A 14,240-nucleotide genomic window follows, 5' to 3' on the forward strand; every position below is an offset into this window, starting at 1 on the left:
ATAGTGTGGCTGCGCTGGGAGGTGGGAAGCTGCTACACTGCCTTTTATTTACACACTAGAGGAGTTTTCTCCAGGATCGCACCAAGCCCAAGGCTCAGCATCTACCATTCCTGTAAATCATACATGTACCCATACCAAGGTCTAGGTATTGCTTTTTGATTAAAAAGAGGAGAGGTTCAGAGGTGGGTAAGGGGCTGTGTCTGAGGAAGAACATCTCAGAATTTGGGTCATGGCAGCTTAATCCTGGTAACATCGTATTCAAACAAGGTATGTAGGGGACTGAGGATCAGTGGTTTCAGAGCCATCTGCAGGTTGACAACATGCAGCTGCTCTCTCCTAAAGCAGCACCATCAGAGGAGGTGACTGATTTACTGCTGAGCCTATGGCAGCTGGTTGCAGTGCTCTGGTCCTTAAAAAAGCTGGGCTTGTAGCCCGGGGGTGGTACGCGAGCCCTGGCTAGAGGTGGGCACTGAAGTACCCAGTCAGGGAAGATGTTTCCCTGTGGCTGCTTTGAGAAGTTCCTGTGCAGTGGGGAAAGTTCATCCTTTTGTAGATAGTTCTTCTTTTCAATATCCCTAAAATGTTTTCATGGTTTTGCTTCAGTTTCTTCAGGAAAAAGAATCCCCCAAAAAAAGCCCTGAGGATGACAGAGATATTTGCACTACAACCAGTATTTTTGGTAAAAATTCCCATTTTCCTAAACTGCTCCAGTAACTACCTATTTTATCTTTCATCCTTCTGCAGCATCTGGAAGGTGCCCTGCAGAACATCATTAGGAAAATGGTTCCCTTCACATTTTTAAATAAAGTAAATAAACAAAGAAAAGGAGAAGGGTCTTGCAAGGCCATAGAAAAGTAGGGATGCAAATGATGGGATCCAGGCATGACAAGTGACTGCCAGGGTTTTCACAGGACCCAGAGGAGTTGCCCCAGCTCTGCACTGATGTCAGATGAGTCCAGGTTCATCTCAGGGATCCAGGTCCCTCAAAGAATCTGTGGGTTTAAAATTTTTCAGGGGATTGATTGTGTTAGAAACCTTTCTTTAGTAACTTTACATGTTAGCTTGTTAACCAAACAGCATATATTCAATGGCAGTCCATCTGGTTCAATAGAAATAGATCTTTATTAATAACATGCATATCATATGTATATTTAAAATACATGTACATTTTTCTACTATTCACTTTAGAAAACAATTTCATAAAAACCTTTAGTCAGGTCCCAAATAATTTTAAACATTAAAAAGCCATTTTTTGTTATAGAACCAGTAGGTATTATTCCAATTAAGTGGTGTATAATCACCATGTATTTAACATGATGCAGGCTCATGCATTTCAATAGAAATAGGTGCTCCTTTTTCTGCTTTGTTAATCATGTCAAATATATGAAGATATACTTGACAACACCTGCCACAGTTATTATATGCAATTGTGATTCCCTGCTGAGAGCGCGCTGTACAGATGGCATTTAAAAGCTGGAGACAACTTTTTTACAACTTTCTGAGTTCCTGCGAGGGGTGTCTGGCATTTTAGGTAACCCAGAACCCAGTTATGACAGAAACCAGAAAAACAGAATTTCATGAACGGTGAAGAAGAAAGCAATCTGAAAAAGAAGAGAAGCGTAAATTGCCATAGACCTCTGTTTTCATTGCAAAGTGAGGTCAGGGTCGTGTTTCCCAAGGCCCTGCTGAGTACTGAACCGGATCTGTATAGAGTGCACAGAGTTATCATCAGCTATACATGGTTTGCAGATTTACAGAACATATACAAAGGCTTGTATGAAGATGGGACTTTAAGGCACGATAGTCCATATACTCAACACATTCATTTAAAACAAAAGTTCAATTTACAGTGCAATATAAATGTATTCAAGAACTCAAGCGGCAGCTCGATAATCATTTTCACCGATAATTAGGCAATTGAGGAGTGTTTCTGCGGTGCACAGCAACCCCAGCCCCGCACACACTCACGCGCATGCTGAGCGTCAAGTACACAAGGAGCCTCTCTGGCTTGTGCGAGAGGACCTGTGCAAAGTAACTTAGATGATAACTGAAGCATTTACAGGATCAGGGCCCTAATATTTTGGGGTGTCTGCACCAGGTCGTACAGGCAGAGATGCTGCCCCACTGAGCCAGGCTGCCTCCTGGCACCTGTACCCCTCTTGCCTTCAGCCACAGCTCGTGCAGCGCCAGAAGGTGACCCCACGCACACAGCCATGCAGCCGCGCCGTGCCTCCCATGGAGCCACCACTGCCTCTTCTGCGTCCAGGATCAGGCCCAGCATTTACAGCCAGTTAGGGAAAAGCGGCACAAAGAAAACCTAACTCATTTAAACACTAATTACAGTCAAGTGTGCTGCTATTCCGAGAAGAAAATGAATTGCCCTAAGCCAGTTATTTTCAAAATGATCAGCTATCATTTCCAAGTCTGTCCTTGTCACCCACCTCGTCTATATTCTCTCTGATGAATATACTATCTCCAAGGCAACTGAGTCAAAGGGAAGGAAGGACTTTCTTTACATCCAGTGCAAACATAGCCCATATGTAGGAGTTCCTACTGCAGTCATAATAGAATATATATATATATCTATCACTGAAAGTTGACCACCTACAGACAGATTCACACATCAGAAGCCAGAAGAGCTGAATTGTAGGTACAAACCCAAAAAAGCAAAATCACTGTATGTAGCAGTATTAAAATGCTGGTACCCGGTAACTTGGTAACTAAATGTTGAAATCAGCATATAATTCAAAAAGTGTTAAATTAAATATTTCAGGAGTAACTTGCAATGTTACTGCACCTTTGTACTTCTCTATCACCCCATAAACTATGGTTTTTAAGCACTAAAATAGAGTATTTCAGACCCACTTTTCAACAGCACGAATGACTGCGCAAAGCAGAAGGCAGTAAAAACTTGAGCATGCTTAAAATATTTAGAATTGTGGACCCTTGATTCAATTTCACATAAAAAAGTCAACCATAAAACCCAGATTGTTTTCTAGAAAGAAATAATAAATTCTAACAGCTCCTAGAGCAAGTAGAAATGAAAAAAATCCAGACAATGTTTTTTTTTCAAGAAAACAACATGAGAAAAACAGGAGTAAACTATCGTCCTCTTTCACAGGTCGCCCAAGGAGTTTTGTTATCTGATCCAGATTTTTGTCTGTTATGTCTGTTCAGTTATCAGAGAAGCTTTCAATGGACAAGAAAGTATCTGCCTCTTTCAGCAGGCAAAGAAGTTACTCTTCAAAGATGAATCTGATGGGAGCAATGAGTTTTTTCAGGTGAAGTTAAAGGCTTTTAGCCCACTGAGCTTTTTCATTCCATTTAAACATTATTAATTTTACATAAAAAGTTTTGTTTATTGAGGCCAGAACCATCCTCCGAATATAGCAAAGTAGGTCAGTGAGAGAAAAAAAACATTTTAGCATTTTATGTAGCTGCTAGATTGTTACAAATTCAGGCGAAAACGACACGAAGACAAAAAAATGCATAAATCAGATCACTTCAGAGAGGAAAATTACATAGTTTGAAAAATCAGAAGACAGAAGTAATTTTCCTTTACTACCTAGCAGTCTTCTAATGTCCCTAGCCCAGCCCCTAAGTCCTCATGAGGCATGCAAGGTGCCAGCAGAGGCCAGAGAGCTCTCTGGGGGATAATGGCACCTCTCACAACAGCCATCGTATCATCAGCCCACATCCCATGCAGCAGACTGGTTTTGCTGCCAGCTTTTACTGGCAGTATTAGGGCTGCTCCACACACCTGATAATTAGCCTGGCCTTTCTCAGCCGGCCCCTGTCGAGATGGGCACGGCCACTTTTAGCTGGAGATTTCTCAAACTATGCCAAATGGGAACTTAATCATTCACATGATTTTGGGCTGGTGCAAGCCCAGGCGCAGCAGGAATATAACCACACACATAGCCAAGCAGCTCTGACACCAGATTACACTGACCGAGGGTTTAAAGACACCCTTTTGTAAGAGACAAGTAAATTTGCCTTGTCTCAAAATAAAAACAAAAACCTGAACATTCGTCACGCCTAATAGCGCCTCCCGAACAGCACTGCCCTGTTCTTCCAGCCTTCCCACAATATCTGTGCTGTTTATGTTCTCCAGTTTGCAGGTTATCCTTGTTTTGAATTAGACTGCAGCCTTCTTTTTTTTTTTTTTCTTTTCATTTAAAAAAATATCTGGATTTCACCATTTCCTTCTGTCTCCTAAACCTGTACTGGCTTCTAACTACTGATATCGGCGTTAACTTTGCTCCTTACACCTCCTGCTTTTGCCTTTCTGCCTTTTCTCCTGCACTAACACATGCCTGAGACCTGCAATGGTATGTGCAACACGCACGACTAGGATCCTCTAAGCAGGGTTGCAGAAGGAATCCTACATGAAGCACATCCCTGGCGAGCAATGGTATTTGTTCATACTGTATAATGCATCAGCCACATCTGCATGAGCAAAGCCTTTCAAAATAAAAAGTTATGTTCTTAGATACATATCTGCCTCCAGCTGAGTGTGCGCTATTCTTTGCTTTGCTTTAAAGCCTTAAAGTGGTGATAGCCAGCAAGGCAAAGCTGGTTTCTTCACTGTAAGCCAGGAGACCTGTAGGACTTTGACAGGCTTCAGATCATCTCGTGTATTTGTTCAGCAATTCTGGGATGCGAGTCACCTGCAGGTGAACTGCAGCTGTATCGGTAACAGATAGTTTACAGGCTCATTAATCACATTTCCCCAGGTTAATAGTGCAATCTTTGCTTTTGACCCCATTGCTGGAGCATCATCTTTTCCTTTGTATTACTCTTTGGTATTTTCATGACATAGCTTTGGCAGCTATAAAACTTTCCACTTGTAGTCATCAATTTGCTGAACATTTCTCACGTCATAGCTTGTGAAATATATATTTACATATTCTAAGGTTAATTCCCAGATCGAAATTTGTCATTTCACTTAACCTGAAACGCTATTACTAATGCTGAGTAGTTTCATCAGGAGAACCTCTGAGGTTTTACTAACATCTGTCAGATACATTCATTCTCTATCTATGAGAGTTAGCGTTGTTTTTCTGCTTTTTCTATTCCACATAAAAAGAAATTACTGTCTATTCCCTAGCACCAATGTGAGCCTCTGGCCAAACAGCAAATTAGCATGCAAAAAAGTATCAGGGAAACAGCTAGGGAAAGAATCAAATGAAGTGAAGGAAACACTGATGACGGGCTGAAGAAACAATCATCTTTCCTGTGAGTCATTCTGGTTTGTATTAAAATAGCAAAGTAGATACCAGCTAAGAGATAATATAAGTAAAAGGTGAATGCAATTATTAAAAAAAAAAATCAACAAAAAAAAAACACCTTGCAAATCTCAGAGCGTCTTGTAAGTAGCAAACATGTTAAATCTCTGAAAATCCTAAGCAAAAGGCTGTTTCCTTTGGCACTGACTCCTTGATGGTCAAAGCATTCCTTAAAGAAACTTTCTACCTATATCCTTGCAGTAAATAACTTGCATTTTACTCCTCACTGTTAGACTACTCCACTGCTTTGGGGGCTCCCCTTCCACTGGGGGTGGCATAATTTAACTGCAAAGTAATTTTGAACGTCTGTATCTACACACAGATAACTTAAATGCAGCTTTATTTCTACAAAACACATTGCACACAGTCTCTGCAGGTAAGAACCTCCGTATTGCACCAGCTCTGTGTGTATGGCAAGGTACTTCAGAGCCAGGGAGTTAGCAGCGGGGACTGCAGAGCATTATTCAAAGTACCTTCCACTCAGCTCTGAACACATCCGCCTTTGATCACAAGTATATCTGCAATTAGTGCCTCATCTTAACATCTCAATAAGCAGTTCAAGCATTCAGAAACAAACATCAGTGGGTCTAACAGCTACTTTAATTCATTTTATAAATAAGCAATTGAGAATTTTGCTCCAAGTGGCTGCTCGCGTAGCCCATTCCGTAAACGGCGTTCTCTGCAGAGTAAGGCACGATGCGATACGAATGCAGCTCTTCATAATAGAGCGACTGGGAACAGCACTCCTGTACCATAAACTTCAGCCGTTTTCGTGCATCAGAGTAAGCAGTCCTATAACATGGAGCCTCCTTAAAGTATTCATAGCTCTCCCTCTCTGTCTCTAGGTGAATCTTCCTCAACAGATTGTTAATTAATACAGACCTACGGAGATAGGCTTCAGGGTCATCCAGGAATCGGAGTTTCTGGAGAGAAAGTTTTAGAATACAAGTCCGGTCCTCGGGTAGTATCAGGTGCTGCAGAGTAAAGAGCAAGCAAATGGGTCTTTAGTATCGAGGAATTAAACCGAGGGAGCAGGGGGTCTGGAATGAGAGCTACTCACTTTTGGACAATAGTCATGGTAATCTTGATGTAAATGTTCTTCTTCTGCATATTTTCTCTTAAAGTAGGCTACTTTCGACGTCGTTAATGTCTTTGGTAGGCCCCGATCAGATCAGCTCTGCGTAAAATGAGAAGAAAAAGAGGCTCGGTGATGCTTGCTGCCATGGTGGCTGTAACATCATAGGGTCCGCAGCGTGTAGGGGAAGGACAGGTCCAGAGGCGGGATGCAGCCAGGATGACACAACCTCAACCTGGAGCCCTGAACCCACTGGAAAAATAATTGAGAGGCTGGCAAATGTGAAGGCATTTCTGAGCTGGCACCCTGAGGCTTGCCGGCACAGCAAGCCCCACTCCGGAGTGACAACCACAGCACTGGGCACACGCTGCCAGTGCCAGGCACCCCTGCTCAGCCACGGCCTCACAGAGCAGGGCGAGAGACATGCCCAAGCTGGGAAGGTCTCCACGCACTACAGGAGGGACCAGGATGGAGCCACATGTCTGCAGAGGAGGGGTCCCTGCGCCACGCTGCGGTGTGTGTGGGGCAAGGGAAGGGTTTTAATCTCCGTACACCATGCACAGAGCTCCGTGGCTTCCCTAGAAAACCAATACAGAACGCATTCACTAGGTGGTAGTGTCGTCCCAGAGAAGCCGGAGAGCCCCAGCTTGGTGGGAGGATGGTGGAGCTCTTTGGTCTCTGGGTTGCTTCAGTTTTACGGGGCACAAAGGATGGAGGCTCAGCCTTTGGGGTAAGAGAAGGGACTACCGGGGCTTTTGTCCTGTGACAAGACCCCAGTGGAGGTCTGCTCCCCCAGAGCAGAGCCCTGGGGAGGACCAGGGCTCTGCACACACCCGCAGCCAGGCCTGGCTGGCTGCTCCGAGCTTGCTCATCTCTATGCAAATGTGCCATGGGGCTAATTCAGCACTTTAATGAGATCTGTAACTTCAGTGGTGTTCAGTCTGCTGAACACTGGGTCCCAGTGAGAGCCAGGACTGGCTTTTGCTTTTCTATTCACTAGACAATACAAGAGAAGCATGTGCATTTGTGGGTGGCATCATCCCCTCCCAAACCCCCACTTTTGTAAGAAATCTATGTTGTTTTTAAATGCACTATTTTTAAAAAACTTATGCTGACATTTAAAGGCAGTCCATGGAAAGAAAATATCCACAGCCACGTTTTAGCATAACTCAAAATCAGGTCCTATGGGACACGTTTTTTTTCCCCAAATGGAGATCTCCTTAGGGGAACATTTGAAACAGGTTTTCTGAGGAAATAAAGGTCTTGGTTCTGGACTGCTTCTCTGCCACAGTAGAAAAGCCAAAAGGTATTGCACAGCCAAAACACAGATGTCATGTGTGTCACTGGAAGGATCCTACCGTGGGGCATGGGGGGCTTCTCGAGTCTTAGCTGCAGGTGGGAGTGAAAAGATACCCACACAACTATTTCAGGGACTGGTGGCATCCCTCCTTCACCGGCAGGAAGGAGTAATGTCCTCTCCCTTCCTTCCTCTACATCAAGAACCCACAAGAAGGGGCTGAAAAATAAATCCCCTCATAAGAGAGTCTTCTTGTGTTTTCTCCCTGAATTTCAAGTCTGTGAGGATGGAGTTTTCCCACAAAGGCTGTTACAAGTCTGGGCAGAAAACTCTTGGCTGGTGGATTAACACCTCATTTGGAGCCAAGCCCTGCTCTGGGACCCGGCCCGACATGGATTGCACGAAGCAGCAGTGTTTCCCCAGGAGAGGGACAAGCGCTCTTGCAGTGGGACAACGCTACGCTTTGGTCAGCCTGGACCACCGCACACACCAGAGACGCTCCCTGCACAGACCTCAGCTCTCAAGGGCCAGGGTACAGCTGTGGTCTTCTACCTCTGTTAGCACTGAGAAGCTGCAAACGCTGGTTTAAATTCATATGCAGCAACCTTCATTGCTTGCAGGTTTTATCCTAGTATTTGTATTACACCATAGCATGGACACCCTGGACATTTAATTACTCTGATATTATGTTCTCCTAGGTGGAAACCCCACTGCTGTGTTATCTGAGTGCAATCACAAATGCATTTATGCTCCCAGCGCCGTGGGATGGGAGAACGTTACAGTTTTCCTTGCACCACTCTGAGGAACACAAAGGTACAGAAAGATGAAGTGACATTCCTGCAGCTACCCAGGCTGTCAGGGCTGGGAAAGGAGCCAAACTCAGCGTACAGGTTGATGAGCCAACCACGGGCCCATCCTTCCCTTTCAAACTGAGCCTCTAAATGCTAAAACTTGCTCTCTAGGGGTTTTCAGTGAAAAGGCTGGAAGCACAGACCTAGCATTGCCTGTGTGCAGCGCAAGCAGAAAATCAGCCCGTGTGCAGGGGCAAGAAAGACAACCACAGCGTGCGGAATATTACAGCTCAGTCCTGCAGCTCTGCCAGCTCCAGGCAAACCTCTCCTTTGCTGCTCCTGGCCACAGGAATTCCTTTCCCTGCCCCAGAGATGGAGGGTGACAGTGGGACATTCAGCCTCCCCTGAGCACCGGCGGCCCTGGGGACACCAGCAAACAGCAGGGAGCCAGGCAAGGAGCCTTGGCAAGGGGCCGCTGGAGCGCTGGCGCCCTGGCCCTGGGAGGGAGGGCGGGCTGTGTTTTAGCACATGCCGTGAGCTGGGGGCTGATGCTGGCTGGCAGAAGCAGACAGACAGGACTGGCTTTTGCGGAGACACATATGACCATCCTGGCAGTGGGTTCATTGAGCATCCAACTAGCGCCCCCTTTCTGGGGTTATGTTTGACACCAGCCTGACACATACCCCCTGGGTGCAAAGTGGTCGCTGTATTTAAATTCCTAAAGACCTTACATCAGACAAAGTAGCCAAGTTATAACAACTGTCCGTAACTTGGTTTAATAGCAAGAAAGCGAAACAACCAGCAAATGAACACCAAGTGCACCTCTGGGCTGTAAGGTTGCTTTTAAATATGCTCCCGCTTGTAAGAGTAAAGTAGCCACAAGCTGCTCAACACCACACTAGCTGCTAGCAAATTCCAGAAGTTCCAAATCTGCAGGGCTTGGGGCACCCACTTCCTCAGCCCAGCAGCTCCCACGGGATGTCACGGGTGCCTCAACTTCTGCCTCTTCTCTGCAGGAGGGAAAGGGTGCTGCCTGCATGTCTGCAGCAACAGCATGAGAATGTGAACCGAAGGCAAGCGAGTCCCATTACAGGGCTGCTCCACAGAAGCTCAAAGTCTGCTCTTGTGCTCAGGGTAGCTGCCATCCCACCACCACCACCCGTATCATTGTCACCATCACCTTTTGTGGCTGCTGGTGACGTCCACACATCTGTCTGCAGGTGTAAGAGAACGAGAGCATGTCCTGTGCCCTTGCACTGTGCCGTCAACACCAGCACCAATGCTAAAGCTTAGAAGGAGCACCTCTCCTTGCAGAAGGCTTGCAAGGACCAAGCCTTTCTCGAGTACTTAGCTTGAAAGCCAGAGCAGAGTAGCTCTGCGTGTGCCTAAGGGCTGCTTGGCCAGGGTTACAGGCATACAAGGCTGTAGTAATGCCGCAGTGAATCAGACCCTTAGTGTTTTGTTTAAATATAAACATATTGAATCAGTGCTTTTTGTGTAGAAGGCTATTCTCTCGAGCCAAGTGTTTTGACAGTTACAGCAAGGTGGTATGAGTCACTGCCTCTGCCTCAGTCAAGCTCAGAGACAGATACATCTTAATCACATTACATTTTTTCAGCGCTACACCACAAGTCAAGGCACAGGGCCAAATTTCTCCACAGGGACTAACCAGCGTAGCACTGAGTCCTGAGTGTAAGGTTCGTCCTTCCAGCCCGGATGAACCTCAGAAAAGCGCATTCAGCATCCCACCAGCATTCAGCTGCAAGCCCTCTGCTAGTCACCAAGGACTTGGTAAAATTTGCAACAGCAGGCAGTGCTGCCATGGCTCAGGGGCCACAGGGCAGGGGCCGCCTGCTCACGCTGGCCAGTGTTTACACCCCGCCGGTGCGTGCCTGCTCTGAATGCATGGCACATCGGAGCACGGCGGCTGTAGCTGCCATTAACGCTAATGGAAGTTTGAAGCATAAATCCCACACAAGGCAGTGAGGGAATAGACGCCTCTGTCTCAAGCCTGGATCTCTCAAATGCAGCTTCGCGAGGGGTTTAATTGTACTTTTGAAAGAGCAAAATGTGCCTGTTCCTATTTATTTCTCCAGGAATAATTACAGCGCTCTGTGGCGGGGTACCCACAGAGTTATTAGGCATGTTTGGACAGAGAGTTATCTTATCTAAATTGGATTGGAAATAGATTTATAACACAGCAACTTCACAGTTGAACTGCAAATGGCAAGAAATTCTCTTCATCTGGCCCCTGCACTCCCACATCACCCAGCGACAAGAGCCCCTCTTTGGCACAGATTAGTGCCGGGTGATTTCTACAGCGCTGCAAGCTAACCAGACAGGAGGCAAGACAGAGTTCAACGAATGATTGAATAGCCAGGAAAAAAAAAAAACAAAGCTTGTGCTTTTCCATCTCAGGCAACAGAGGGGGATCTGCAAGCCCCGGGTCTGCACAGTAGCTCTGCCCCAGGAGCGCTCTCACACCTGCCTGTGCCTCCACCTCTCCTACCTTTCCTCGGGAAGAAAATTCATCCCTGCCTGCTCGGTGCTGCAGTGAAAGGGGTTGTACGAGCAGGTACTATTGGCTTGTTGATGCAGACGTCTGCAGGGGGCAAGCACAGAGGCTCGCTGGACAAGCCAGACCTGCCGGACGCGGAAGGGGTTGAGGCAAATGTGCCAGTGCCCTGCAGGGTTTCCTCTCGCAGCGTAAGGGAAGATAATCAATATGCAGGCTAAAGCTGGCTGAGACAGAACCATTTCTGACTATCTCTTGCATGCACAAATAGAAAACCTGAGGCTTCTGAGCACGCAGAAACTGGAGTTTATTATCAGCAGGAGACATGACTTTGACATGGCAGGAAATACCATCATGTCCTTGCGACTGCTGTCAAACTGCAGTGATAAATCCCCCTGTCTCCAACATTGCAATTAGGGAGTGCTCAGCTGAAACCCTCCTCTGATTTCACACACTATGCTGCTGCATTTCCCTTCTTCCAGGGGCAGGAAAAGCAGCTGGTCCCACTGTGGGATTCCCAGTTGATAATGCAAAGCTACCAGTCCACAGGCAGATGAACATGTGGATCAAAAACACATGCCAGCCCCAGGATTTCACACGGACTGCCGATCGATTGCAGTCCTTCCAGAGCATCGTGTCTTATTCCTCGCTCAGGCACAGACAGCCCCCTTTAATTGACCCACGGGAAGGTGGGGACCCACAGCCCTGCTGTTGTCTGCTGGCTGGAGCTGCTGGCTTTGCTCTTCAAAACTGCCTTTCTTTTCATTTGCTGATTGCTTTGCAGATCTGCCTAACTGCAGATTCTCCTTGGGCACATGTGTGTGCAAGACACAAGCATCTGAATAGCTCTCATGAGTGCATAAAGACGCGAGACTTAATGACTGAGTGACTATTCCTGTCTCCCTCCTTGCAGTCCCACTGCTTTTATCAAAAGAATGAAATCATATTTCCAGCTTCACCCCCTTTCAAGTGATTTCCCTCACTCTGAAGGCAAGCCCCACCAGCTGAAGTCTGCAAACTTGTTAGTTACCTGAGGATGCGGAGTCAATCTGCAAAGGGTCTTTCTGGGATAATCTCAGCAGTTCCAGTAAGATTTCCTCCTCGCACGGGCTCAGCGAGCATTTCTGGCAGCACAGCACTGCTGAACGGTTACCTGCCGTGGCGGATCAAGGAGAAACACACAAGGTTCAGGTGGCAAAGTCAGGACATACATGGCAAGTAGCTGGCCCGCAAGAGAGGAAAGTGCTATTTCAGAAATACCACAGGGCTTAATAGCAGGAAAAACAAGAGTTCTGATGTCACATCCAATTCTCTAACTTTGACCTTGCTTCCCAGGCTCCCTTTCAGACATCAGAGAAGTAAAATAAAACATCAAGAAAAATGATTCCAGTCTCTCAGTGGTATAGCTGTAATTGTCTCGGAGCAAATGCTGCAAAAATACAGCTTGCTCCCCTAAATATCCGGAAGTTTCCTGAGCTAGAACACGATTGCTGCCCTGAACAGCACCTTTTAAAACAGCACGTTATTTTCTCCATTAATTCATGTCAGCCTTGGAGGAAAGCTAAAGGGGTACTATTAAAACCACACCATTATTTTGAGTAGTAGCATTAATTTCCTATCACACACGCACATACACACCCACACTGCCTGCAGAGTAATACAGGGCTGGCGAAAGTCAGATTACCGTTGTTATTTAACAGCTATTGCAGTGTGTGTGTTTCAGCGTTTGCCTTACATACAGTACAGTTTCTAGGCTGCAAGTAGATGGAGCAGTATCCGGCTGACGCCTTGCCTTCTGCGGGGAGTGTTTAGCATGCTGTAGTAAGACTATTTCCCACTCGGAGAAAAATGATCACAGATATGCATGTGCATACCCAGACTCCGTACTTTTACATGTGTCTGCAGAGAAACTCACACTTTTTATGTACATGAATGAAAATAAACAGGTCTAAACCCTGCAAAAGAGAGAGAAACAAAGAGCGCGTATGTGTGCGTATTCATGTCTCGCAGCTATAAGACATCTATATTTAGATTGTTGTCTCACCCCAGAGGATGATACTTCTCTAACGGGCAATGAGAGAGTAGCTATGGTTACTTTTCAGAGTTCAGTTTTGACCGTAAAAAGATTACTGTAATTAAAATGACCTTTCACAGAGCATGCTAGAGTCCAGCAGAGCAGCAGGCACCTCTTCCCGCAGCCCTTAGCGCTGCAGGATGAGTGGCAAACCTCCCTCTTAGCTCTTTGCCCTCTTCCACGATGCAGCAAAGCTGAGGGATCGCAAACAAATACAAAACTTACTCCACACCAAGAGCCACCTGCTAAAGCCATTTGGGCAGATCCTGCCGGCAGAGCCCCCCGCCCGCTCACTGCCACGGACAACCCCACGGCTGGCAAACCCCACGGCTGGCTAACCCCACGGCGTGCTGTCCCCAGCCACCGCCAGCCCAGCGGCACTCACCCAGCGAGCCCCGGCTCCAGAGGGAGGGCTGCTCCCCGTCCTTCCCTGGCCGCTCGGAGCCGCCTGCTGCTCCTGGAGGAGGTGGTGGCGGTGGCGGTGGAGGTGGCGGTGGCAGCTTCTGCGGGTCCCTGCAGCCACTGAGGAGCGCATCACCTCCCGGCCGCAGCCCGCGGAGGTGGGTGCCCAGATGTTCCCGGCGCGGATTGGTCCAGCGGGAGCAGATGTTGCCCGGTTGCTAGGAGCGTTGCTAGGAGCGTTGCTAGGAGACGGTGACGCTCTCTCCATCACTGGCGCGACTCGAGGCCGCGGGGAGGGAGGGAGGGAGGGAGGGAGGGACGGAGGGAGGGAGAGAAGGGAAAGAGGGAGGAAGGAAGGGAGGGAGGAAGGAAGAGAGGGAGGAAGGTCCCGCCACCGCGATGCTCCGCGGCGGGACGGGACGGGGCGGGCGGGACGCCGGGCTGCAGGGTGAGCCGGGGATGGAGCAGATGCCGCGGCTCAGAGCTGGGAAGGCGGTGAGGAGCTGCTTGGGGCGTCGCGGCAGGGGATGGGGATGTGAAACGCCAGAGCTAGAGGGGGACAGCCCTGCTCCCAGCCTGGGGCGGAGGTGAGTATAAGACCTCCCATAAGGGAAGGCTGAAGGGCGTACGGAGCGGATCGGCAACCGCAGGGGAAGAGCCGAGGGGTACCGGGGGCCCGCTTCAGGGCGAGATTGGAGAAACATCACCCGGTGCTTGGAAGGACTGGAGGGAGCAGTGAGTTGGATTTAGCTGAAAGCTTAGCTCTTCTGCTCTCTCTCTGGGTCACGCTCCTCTTCC

The 14,240-nt window shown here is 47.6% G+C and overlaps 1 long non-coding RNA gene across 1 annotated transcript; it reads right to left on the reverse strand.

Moving 5' to 3' along the window:
• Window positions 1-1,103: 1,103 nt before the first annotated feature.
• Window positions 1,104-13,687, reverse strand: LOC142062123 (uncharacterized). Its single transcript, XR_012662376.1, has 4 exons — window positions 13,426-13,687; window positions 11,997-12,119; window positions 6,349-6,465; window positions 1,104-6,262 (listed from the first exon to the last, which is right to left on the reverse strand). It is a non-coding gene; the product is annotated as an uncharacterized LOC142062123 (long non-coding RNA).
• Between the last annotated feature and the right edge of the window lie 553 nt (window positions 13,688-14,240).

The sequence above is a fragment of the Phalacrocorax aristotelis genome, chromosome 9 (genome assembly GCF_949628215.1).
Source record: "Phalacrocorax aristotelis chromosome 9, bGulAri2.1, whole genome shotgun sequence".
Taxonomy (NCBI): Eukaryota; Metazoa; Chordata; class Aves; order Suliformes; family Phalacrocoracidae; genus Phalacrocorax; species Phalacrocorax aristotelis.